This window comes from Halichoerus grypus, chromosome 6 (assembly GCF_964656455.1).
Source record: "Halichoerus grypus chromosome 6, mHalGry1.hap1.1, whole genome shotgun sequence".
Lineage (NCBI taxonomy): Eukaryota > Metazoa > Chordata > Mammalia > Carnivora > Phocidae > Halichoerus > Halichoerus grypus.
Genome location: NC_135717.1, coordinates 159,394,599 through 159,407,177, shown reverse-complemented (window position 1 = coordinate 159,407,177; position 12,579 = coordinate 159,394,599).

Sequence of the window (12,579 nt, the reverse complement as noted above, 5' to 3'; positions counted from 1 at the left end):
CCCAATATTTGAAAACCAATGCAGTTTATATCAGCAGGACTGAAAAGAGAAACTCCATGATAATCTCAATGAACCTTTCTTCAAAAAAGATTATAAAAAATTTAAAAGTAGAGTCTAGCACAATGACTTCCATCTGTTCAACAGTTATCAAGATTTTGGCACATTTGTTTGCTCTATTCTTTCTCTTTGTTGATGTATTTTAAAGTAAATCCCAATTTCATGGAGATAGGAGTACAAAGTTTCAGTTGTTAAGGGGAGGTAAACGGGCTTCTTGTCAGTCTAACTGTGGTGCTCCTTCTTCCACTTGCCCTAATAACAGCTACATCTTAGTGAACACATTGTGTGTGCTAAATGACTTATGCTATAATCCCATTTCATCCTCACCATATTCCCATTTTACCACTGGGGCCTAACTAGTTTTAGCGACTTGCCCAAGGTCTATAACTATTAAGTGGCAATGTCAGCTTTTGTGTGTCTTCAAAATTAACTCTTAGCCCCTAAGACACACTTGGATTGCAAGGGACAAAAAGAAAAACAATAAAGGGTGGAAGAGACAGATATCCTGCCAAGACTGTTGCTCAACACAGCCCATCCCTGCCTCCATATGTCAGCTTTTCTCCCCAGTGGGGTTGTGGCAGTTCCTGGCTCACATCTCTCAGAGAGGCAGGAAGCTTCTTCTCTGGCTCCAATATAGAAAACCCTGGTGGAGATGAGTTAATATGATTTGTGCCCACTTCTATAGCCACGGAGATGGAGACTTTTACCAAATGGAGGAGGTGAGGGGTGCTGGCCTGACAAAAACACTAGCTTCACAGAATAAAGTTTGGGTTAATGTGAAAGACCAAGTTCCTGGGTTAAATACTTAAGTTGAAGGCAAGCTGCCATACTTGAAAAAAATTAGAAAAATCAAATTTGTTGGTTAGAATACAGTGAATCTTACAAATTTTTCATTATTGAAAAGATTCAAAGAAATGTTTGCAAAGTATCAGTACAGTACCTGTCACATAGTAAGTGCTCCATAAATGGTTCACAATTACAGTTATTATGGTTCACAGTTGGTCCCAAGTTGTCTCTCTGATCTTCCTTCTGCTTTTCCTCCCCTGCCTCCCCTGTCTCACCCATGGCCACACACTGTGCCAGCCACATTGCATTTTCCCAAACATGTTATACACTTTTATCCCTCTGTATCCTTGCAGATGCTATTCTTATTGGTTGACCTGTCTTTTCCTTGCTTACCTATCCATTAAACTCCTACTCATACCTCAAGGTAGGAGTCCATCATTATAGTTCATCTACCAGGAAGTTTTCTAAGAGACTAACTGTATCACCTTAGTTCTTTGAAACAATGAATAAGGAAACAAGGAATGTAATATTTAGGCTTTCAAATGACTTTGACAAGATTCTACACCACTGGTTACTAAAGAAAATGAGAGGACATTATGTCAGAAATCCAGGTACTTAGAGTAAATGGGCAAATATGGAGGAGTATTAATGTGGTCTTCTAAGAATTAGCACTGAGTTCATTCCAGCATTATTTATAATAGCCGAGATATGGAAACCTGTCCACTGATGGATGGATAAAGATGATGTGGCATATATATATTTTGTAATTATTTTTTTTCTTCCAAGTTTTTATTTAAATTTAAGTTAGTTAACATATAGTATGTTGGTTTCAGGAGTAGAATTTAGTGATTCATCACTTACATGTAACACCCAGTGCTCATCACAAGTGCCCTCCTGAATGCCCATCACCCATTTAGCCCATCCTCCCACCCACCTCCCCTTCAGCAACCCTCAGTTTGTTCTCTATAGGTAAGCAACTCTTATCGTTTGCCTTCCTCTCTGTTTTCATCTTATTTTTCCTTCCCTTCCCCTATGTTCATCTGTTTTGTTTCTTAGATTCCACATGACAGAAATCATATGGTATTTGTCTTTCTCTGACTTATTTCGCTTAGCATAATACACTCTAGTTCTATCCATGTCGTTGCAAATGGCAAGATTTCATTCTTTTTGATGGCTAAATAAAATTCCATTATATATGTACACACACACACCTTTATCCATTTATCAGTCAATGGACACTTGGGCTCTTCCCATAGTTTGGCTATTGTTGATAATGCTGCTTTAAACATTGGGGTGCATGTATTCCTTCGAATCCATATTTTTGTATCCTTGGGTAAATACTTAGTGCAACTGCTGGGTCATAGGGTATTTCTATTTTTAACTTTTTGAGGAACCTCCATACTGTTTTGATTATGTGGTATATTATTACAATAGAATACTATTCAGCCATAAAAAGAAGGAAATCTTGGCATTTGTGAGAGCATGGATGGACCTTACAAGTATTAGGCTAAGTGAGATTAAGTCAGAGAAAGACAAATACCATATGATGTTACTTATATGCTGAATGTGGAAAAAAAGCCCTCTTAGGTACAGGGAACAGACTGGTGGTTATCATCAGAGGGGAAGTGGTTTGGGTGTGTGAAGAGGGTGAAGGGACTCAATTATATGGTGACAGTAACTAGACTTATTGTGTTGATCACTTTGTAGTATATGTAAATGTAGTATATGTAAATATGTATATGTAGTATATGTAGTATAAGTGTATATGTAAATATCAAATTATGTTATACATCTGAAACTAATATACCAATTTTATCTGAGACTTTAAGCAATCAAAGTGTGATCAAAGTCAATAAAACACTGAGGCCTTTGTTTGCTAAGCCTTAGATACAAGTAGTAAAACATAGGATTAAAAATAGGAAAAAAATTGGGGCACCTGGGTAGCTGAGTGGGTTAAGCATCTGACTCTTGATTTTGACTCAGGTCATGATCTCAGGGTCATGAGATCAAGCCCTGCGTTGGGAGTCCATCCTGGGCATAGAGCCTGCTTAAGACTCCTCTCTCCCTCTGTCCCCTCTGGCACATCCCCCTCCCCTCATCTGCTCTTGCTCTTAAAAAGAGGAAAAGAATTGCAGAGCTGGTAGCAAATTAAGGCAGGTACAAAGTCAAAAAATATTTTCAAATTATCCAGTGGAAATTGATTCATGCACAGAAAAAATGAAATAATACCCCAAATTTAACTGTATTATATCTTGGTAGTGAGATTATGAGTGAATTTCATTTCTTTCATAAATTATTTATCTTCTACAAATTGTTTTACAATGAATATTTATTTAAGATAACAACAACAATAAATTTTAGGTAAAATTATAATGACCCATATTAAATTTTTAGTGGAAAGTAGAATGTTTTATTAGCTAACCAAGGGAAAGCTAACTTTGAAAATCCATAAAATGTCCTTGGTTCCATTTTAAGAGACTCCGTGTGATGAAATAGTCATTTCAATTCTTGTGTTTTTATTTAGTTGGATAAGGATTAAAATTTGAAACTTATGAATAAAGATAAGTTCTCATTTGGAGCTAGAAAAGCCAAAAGATGACATAATCTAATCTTAATTATTCATGGGGCAGATAATTCATTCATATCTTTTGATTCTTATTTCCTTTGTGGTTTTCACAGTTTTAAGTTTCCTAACATTTGAGAAAATAAGGCATTGGTGTTAGTATGTCACCAGATGGAGATGTTGAGCTGTTCTTGTTAATGTAGCAAATCAAGTCAGGGGTTCCAAACTTTAGTCAGTATGAGCATGACGTGGAGAATTATTTAAAATGGAGATTCCCGGGGCACCTGGGTGGCTCAGTCGTTAAGCGTCTGCCTTTGCCTCAGGTCATGATCCCGGGGTTCTGGGATGGAGCATTGCATCAGGCTCCCTGCTCTGCGGGAAGCCTGCTTCTCCCTCTCCCACTCCCCCTGCTTGTGTTCCCTCTCTCGCTGTGTCTCTGTCAAATAAATAAAATCTTAAAAAAAAAATAAAATAAAATGCAGATTCCCGGGACGCCTGGGTGGCTCAGTCAGTTGGGCATCTGCCTTCGGCTCAGGTCATGATCCCAGGGTCCTGGGATCGAGTTCCACATCGGGCTCCTTGCTCAGCAGGGAGCTTGTTCTCCCTCTGCCTGCTCTGTCTGCTGCTCCCCCTGCTTGTGTTCTTTTTCTCTCTCTCTGACAAATAAATAAATAAAATCTTAAAAAGAGAAATAAGCTTCTGTTTAAATAAATTAAATTAAATGCAGATTCCCAGTCCTCACCCAAAGAGTTAATTTGGTAGGCCTAACATGGGGCCTAGGAATCTGCATTTTAACACCTCTTTCCCTCCACCCCCAACCACCACATTTCCCCACTTCATCTTCTGCTAGTGATCCCGACACAGGCTGGCCCATGAACCACACTTAGAGAAACTTTTGTATTTGAAGCCATGTATATATGAAAACATTTAGAGAAAGAGTACAAACAGAACTAAGTAAAACCAAGTCCTGGGAAACTCCAACATCTGATGGTCCATTGAAGAAGGAAGAGTTAACAAAGATACTGAGAGGCTGCCAGAATAAGAGGATAGCAAGAGAATGTATAGCTATAGAAGCCAAATGAAGACAGAATGAGGGAGGGGAAAAAATGGTTAACAGTTTTGACTTAGATGAGGACCAGAGAACATGCATTTGATTTAGCAACATGGAGGTCACTGGTCACTTTAGAGGGAGCACCATTTTAAAGTAGAAAGGAAGAAAGGTGGTTTAGGTTTAAAGGGTATATGGAAGGAAAGGAATTTGAGGCACAGGCTTAGATAATTCTTTCTAGAATTTTGATGGCTAAGAGGAAGACATAGGGGAGTAATTGTTTGGAATTAAGGCCCAGGAATTTTTTAAGTTGTGAGATATCAGAATATTTGTAAATGTTAATGGGAGGGCTAGAGCAGAGAAAGGGAGAGAAAGAATGGAAAATGTAAGATTCTTAGCAGACAAGAGGCTGTGGAACTCAGAACACAGGAGGAAGGACATCTCCCCTAGTCTAAGAAGAGGAAAGAATGGACTCAGATCCAGGTAGGCTATAGCTCTGATGGCAGAAGTTTTGGGGGTTACAGCATGAACTACTCCCTCAGGGAAAAAAAAAATATGACTGTTAAATACTTAAGTGTGAAGGGGAAGTGTTACTATTCAAGGCTGAATAGAGTAGAAAAGGCTGGGGACAATGAGTTGCCATAGGGAAATGGAAGAATTTAGGGCAAAGTTGAGGGCCCAACTGCGGCTGGAACTCATAAATAAAAGTGCTACAGGGCCGCCTGGGTGGCTCAGTTGTTAAGCGTCTGCCTTCGGCTCAGGTCATGATCCCAGGGTCCTGGGATCGAGCCCCGCATCGGGCTCCCTGCTCCGCGGGAAGCCTGCTTCTCCCTCTCCCACTCCCCTGGCTTGTGTTCCCTCTCTCACTGTGTCTCTCTCTGTCAAATAAATAAAATCTTTAAAAAAAAAAAAAAAAGTGCTACAAATTTGTTCCTTTGGGTAGATTTCTCCAGAGGCACCAGAATGACGGTAGGTAGCACAGAGGAAGATAGTTGAGTGTTTGCAGAAATAACATTTTGCCAGACAAATGCAGTGAAAGTACAGGTGGTTATTTGCATGAGACTGACTGAAATGATGGAATTTGAATCAAAGACAGGAGGGGGGGCTCATGGAGAAAGGAAAAGTAAAATGGTAATGGATTGAAAGTCTGGATGAGACTGGCATGTAGTTATAGTGTGAACAGATGAGACTAAGTGATCTGGAAAGGTGGGACGTATTGGTTTGAGAGTAGGATATCTGACAGGGGAATTGTGAAGGTGGAGCAGCTTCAGGTGCGGCCATAGGAGCTGGGGGACTTTAAATGGAGTGCAGGGGCAGGTCATTTTAGATGAGGATCTTAAGAAACTGAGAGGTCAAAAGATGTGGGCAAGAGTTGGGGTGAGAAGACTGTGCCAAATGCCACTGTATTCAGTAAATGAACAGGGGAGACCAAGAAGGAGATATTAAGGATACTTGGGACATCTACCAAAAAAAATAACTTTCTAAGTTATGCTTTTTTTTTCCCCCTGTGATTGCAAAAATATCAACTAGTTATGTATAATCTTGTCCCTTTCAAACCTTCTAAGGAAGCTCCTATGTTTTGGTGAGTGGAATTATAGGGTGGATACAACAGAAGCATGAGAAAGTTATGTTGTTTACAAAAGAAAGTAATAGAGTGACCTAAAGGGGAAGATCCAGGGCAACAGGAAAAGGAAAAATAGGGAAGAGGGGTATTAGGGAAGCAAGCAAGAGAGGTAGTGGGAGAGAACTGGCAGCTGCCATGAGGCTCTCTTAAGGGCACTTGGAAGGAAAGAGCTCCCTGGTTAAAGGGATGTCTACGAAGTTGTTCTGTTTGATGTGAAAAGTGTGTCACCTCACTAAACTTAATAAAATATCATTTGCCTATTACAGGCAGAATTGGATGGGACATGTGAGAGACTGGCCTCAAGACTGTGAGATCAGTGACTACCACAGGGTCCTTCTAAACCAGTCTATGCAAGCAGTCTTCCTTTTGATTAAATAGCTGTGGACTTCTTAGATCTTTTTTGAAAAATACTTCCTTAAAGACTCAAAAATGCCGGGCGCCTGGGTGGCTCAGATGGTTAAGCGTCTGCCTTCGGCTCGGGTCATGGTGCCAGGGTCCTGGGATCGAGTCCCGCATCAGGCTCCCTGCTAGGCAGGGAGCCTGCTTCTCCCTCTGCCTCTCTCTCTCTCTCTCTCTCTGACTCTCATGAATAAATAAATAAAACATTTAAAAAAAAAAAAAGAAAAAAAAAAGACTCAAAAATGCCTTGTGACATTTTATATCTTCTGAGTAACTCTTATGTTTGAAAATTGAAAACACATATTTTCCATCCCTAAATTTGCATTTGTTAATAAAATATTTAAACTCTAATTTTTATTATTAAAATTTTAAATTTATATATTATTTAATACATCTGGCACTGGTAGCATTCATATGTTTGATATTCAGGAAATGGTATACCAGTGTCTCAATACCCACTATAATATTAGTAATGTTGGTAACAGGTTTACTGAGTACTTGCTATATGCTTGTGAGTGCCTACTAAGAGTTTTTATGCCTTATTTCACTTTTTAAAATCCAAGTTTCTATGAGATAAATACCATTATGCCCCTTACATTAGTGAAGAAAGAAACAGAGGCTTAGAGAGGTCAAGTAATTTACCCAAGGTCTCACAGTTAATAAGTGGCAGAGCCTAATTTAATTTTGTTCTAAATTTTCATGTCATGTTTTAAAACATTTTTGAGTTTCTCCTTGAATAACATTGTACTTGGTGTTAGAGGTGTCAACACGTGACTGAGTTTCTAGGTGATAAAATGTGAGCAGAAATAATGTGTGTCACTTCCAGATCTAGCCCATTAAACCTCCTACCTGATGCTCCTCCATATTCTTTTCCCATCTAGCTGGCAGGGATAGAGACCACTTTTTGGCAACTTTGGAACCCCTAAGTTGAAGATGGCAGAGTTTCCATCAGCCTAGGTCCCTAAATGACTGCACACCGAAAGTTCCCTGAGGACCTGTTTACTTTCCCAGTACTGTTATAGGAGAAATAAACTCTTCTTTTTTTTAAGTCATTATACATGCTTGGTTTTATTTGTTGCAGTAACAGTCTACCCTAGCTAATGCAAACTGGGTAAGGAAAATTTCAGTTACGCACTTCTTTATCATTCACAATTGCATTTGGTTGCATTTCACATGGTGACTTAACCAAATATAATTGCCCACACTGTACCCGAGATACAGGGAGGTGCAAAATATAAAAGAGGCTTGTAATAACTTATTTGCAGAGATGGCTACAATAATTCCCCTGTCTCTGTATGTACAGACTTACGCTGCTCTGCCCATCAAGAGGTAGAATTTGGTGGCTCAGTCTGTTAAGCGTCTGCCTTTGGTCAGGTCATGATCCTGGGGTCCTGGGATCAAGTCCCACATTGGGCTCCCTGCTTCTTCCTCTGCCCCCCCCCCCCACTCGTGCTTTCTCTCGCTCGCTCTCTCTCTCGCGCTCTCAAATAAATACAATCTTAAAAAAAAGAGGTAGAATTTATTTCTGCACTCTCTGAAGATGGGCTCGGCCATTTGAATAACTTTGGCACATGGGACAAATGCAGAGGTTTGAAAATGATTGTGCTTTGGGGCTTCCTCTCTTTTGCCTTCAGTTGGAACCCAGAAACCATGATGTGGATGGGCTTGAAGTAGCTTCCTGGAGAATCCACTTTGAGGAAAACTGAAACACCCCAGCCAACAGCCTTCATGCCCCCAAATATTATAGCATAAAGCAAAACTGGATATACACCATGGGATACACACGAGATATAAAAGGATGTAGGAAGTTTAAAAGTAAACAGATGAGAAAAGATATACTAGATAAATACTAAACAAAAGCAGCACAGGGAAGTTTTATTAATATAAGAAAAAACAGAATTTAAGACAAAAAGCATTATTAAGGTCACTACATAATGATTAGAGTTTCAACTTACAGAAAGATGAATATATTCTAAACTTTTATGTATCTAACTAGTTTCAAAATACAAAAATCAAAAATTGATAGCACTGTAAGGGAAACTTACAAATCCACTATCAGAGTAGAAGATTTTAACACATAACCAATAACCCCTCAATTATTCCTAGGCCAAGGAGACAAAGATATCAACAAAGTCTTAAAAGATATGAATGATACAATTAGTAAACTTAATTAGATGGACATATCTAGAACTGAGCACCTCCAAATTAGAGCTTACCCATTCTTATCAAGCACACATAGAATAATTTTTTAAATGGCCCTTGTGCTAAATAAAGCAAGTGGTAACACATTTAATATCACAGATATGATCCAGATTATAGGGTATCGAGTTAGAATATTTTAAAGATTTTTTTTTTTTTTGACAGAGAGAGAGACACAGTGAGAGAGGGAACACAAGCGGGAGGGGGTGGGGTAGGGAGAAGCAGGATTCCCGCGGAGCAGGGAACCCGATGTGGGGCTCAATCCCAGGACCCCCGGGATCATGACCTGAGCCGAAGGCAGACGCTTAATGACTGAGCCACCCAGGCGCCCCTGGAGTTAGAATATTTTAATTAAAAAGATAAAATTGAAGAACTACATTTGTTTGAAAGTCTAAAAACATATTAAATAACTCAGGAGTCAAAGAAGAACTCATAATGGAAATTTAAAAATACTTAGAACTTGATGGTAATGAAAATATTGCATATCACAACTTGTGGGATTCAGTTAAAGGGTACATAGAAATTTATCAACTGAAATGAGTATCTTGGAAAAGAAAAAAGACTGAAAATAAACAAGTTAATGATCCAACATAAAAAGTCAGAAAAAGAACAACAAAAGAGAATAGAAGGAAATAATAAATAGCAAAAATTAATGAAAGAGAAAACTAAGATTTACTAGAAAAGATCAGTAAATAAAAAAGTCTAATAGCAAAGATACACCTCTGGTAATGTTTAAAAAACAAGGAAAGACCTGGGGGAGAATCTGGCATATGGAGGTTAATGGTGACCCCCCTGAATCTGCATCTCTCCACACATCTTCTCTGAGAACCATAAAATAGCAAAAGCGAAAATAAAATCATACATAACCCATGCCTTTAGCATTACCAGGAGACAGAGAATACAATGAACTTTCTAAGAGAAAACAACCAATTCCAACAGAGCTTGTGCCATTGCTGCACCCATAGGCTTGCAGCACCCAGGTGCCCCACTTTTGTGTCGTTAAGAAGCATTTTAGGGGCACCTTGGTGGCTCAGTCGGTTAAGCGGCTGCCTTTGGCCCAGTTCATGATCTCCAGGTCCTGGGATCAAGCCCTGAGTCAGGCTCCCTGCTCAGCAGGGAGTCTGCTTCTCCCTCTCCCCCTACCCCTCCCCCTGCTCGTGCTGGCTCCTGCGCTCTAATTTAAAAAAAAAAAAAGATACAAAAGCATACTGGAACTAGTGGAAAAATACCCCTTGCTCTTTGTTAGAACATTTTAACATCATTAAGATGTCATCTTTTCCTAAGTAAATTTATAAATTTAATGAGATCCCAATAAAAAGTCAAGGTTTTTCTGAAACAGGAAGAAATAGAAAACTTGAACAGACCAATAACAAGCAAAGAAATTGAATCAGCAATCAAAAAATTCCCAACAAACAAAAGCCCAGGGCCAGATGGCTTCACAGGTGAATTCTACCAAACATTTAAAGAAGGGTAAATACCAATTTTTCTCAAACTATTTCAAAAAATAGAAAAGGGGGGGACACCTGGGTGGCTCAGTCGTCAAGCGTCTGCCTTCGGCTCAGGTCATGATCCCAGGGTCCTGGGATCGAGCCCTGTATCGGGCTCCCTGCTCCGCAGGAAGCCTGCTTCTTCCTCTCCCACTCGCCCGGCTTGTGTTCCCTCTGTCAAATAAATAAATAAAATCTTTTTTTTTTTTTTAAATAAATAAAATCTTTAAAAAAAAAAAAAAAAAGGGGAGGAAAACTTCCAAATTCATTCTATGAGGCCAGCATTGCCCTATACCAAAACCAGATAAAAACTCCACTAAAAAAACACTACAGGCCAAATCCCTGATGAACATGCAAAAATTCTCAATAAAATACTAGCAAACTGAATCCAACAATACATTAAAAGAATCACTCACCATTGATCAAGTGCGATTTATTCATGGGTTGCAAGGGTGGTTCAATATTCACAAATCAATCAATGTGAGACACCACATTAATAAAAGGATAAGAACCATATGATCAGTCAATAGATGCCAAAAAAGCATATGACAAAGTATAACATCCATTCATGATAAAAACCCTCAAAAACGTAAGTTTAGAGGGAAGATATCTCAACATAACAAAGGCCATATATGAAACACCCACAGCTAATATCATCCTCAACGGGGAAAAACTGAGAGGTTTTCCTCTATGGTTAGGAACAGGACAGGGATGTCTACTCTCACCACTGTTACTGAACACAATCCTGGAAGTCCTAGCCATAGCAATCAGATAACAAAAAGAAATAAAAGGCATCCAAATCAGCAAGGAAGAAGTAAAACTTTCACTACCTGTAAATGACATGATACTCTATATAAAAAACCTGAGATACTCCACCAAAAAACTGCTAGAACTGATACACGAATTTAGTAAAGTTGTAGCATACAAAATCAATATACAGAAATCTGTTGCATTTCCAGTGGAGCCTGGGTGGCTCAGGGCATGATCCCAGGGTCCTGGGATTGAGCCCTCTATCAGGCTCCCTGCTCAGCCGCCAGTCTGCTTCTCCCTCTTCCTCTTCCTCTGCCCCTAACCCTGCTTGTGCTCTCTCGTGCGTGTGCTCTCTCTTATAATAAATAAATAAATAAAATCTTAAATAAATAAATAAATAAAAATAAATAAATATAAATCTTAAATAAGTAAAATAAATAAATATTAATAAATATTATATATATTTAAATGTTATAAATAAATAAAAATCTTTTAAAAAATTTAATAAATAAATAAAATCTTAAATAAAATTAAAAAAAGGAATCTGTTGCACTTCTATACACCAATAATGAAGCAGCATAAAGAGAAATTAAGGAACCAGTCCCATTTACAATTGCATCAAAACAGTGAAATACCTAGGAATAAACCTAATCAAAGAGATGAAAGACCTGTATGCTCTGAAAACTATAAAACACTGATGAAAGAAATTGAAGACAACACAAAGAAATAGAAAAACATTCCACGCTCATGGGTTGGAAGATCTGTGTCGTCCCCCCTCCAGCTCATGCTCTTTCGCAAATAAATAAAATCTTAAAAAACAAAACCTCTACAATGAGATATCACCTCACACCTGTCAGAATGGCTAAAATAAACAACACAAGGGCGCCTGGGTGGCTCAGTTGGTTAAGCGACTGCCTTCAGCTCAGGTCATGATCCTGGAGTCCTGGGATCGAGTCCCACATCGGGCTCCCTGCTCGGCAGGGAGTCTGCTTCTCCCTCTGACCCTCTCATGCTCTCTCTGTCTCATTCTCTCTCTCAAATAAATAAATAAAATCTTTAAAAAAATAAAATAAAATAAAAATAAAATAAAATAAAATAAACAACACAAGAAACAGCAGATGCTGGCAATGATGTGGAGAAAGGGGGAACCTCTTGCACTGTTGGTGGGAATGCAAACTTGTGCAGACACTCTGGAAAACAGTATGGAGGTTCCTCGAAAAGTTAACATAGAACTACCGACTACCCACAATCCAGCAATTGCACTACTAAAGAATAAAAAAATACTAATTCAAAGGGATATGTGCACCCTGATGTTTACAGTAGCATTGTATACAATACCCAAATTATGGAAATAGCCCAACTGTCCATCAACTGATGAATGGATAAAGAAGATGTGGTATATATAGAAAGGAATGTATTACTCCACCATTTTTATTCTTTTTAGAATGAAATCCTGCCATTTGCAATGACATGGATGGAGCTAGAGAGTATTATGCTAAGAAAAATAAGTCAGTCACAGAAAGACAAATACCATATGATTTCACTCATATGTAGGATTTAAGAAACAAAACAAACGAGCAAAGGGGAAAAAAAAAAGAGGGAGGCAAACCAAGAAACAGACTCTTAACTATAGAGAACAAACTGCTGGTTAGGAGAGGGGAGGCAG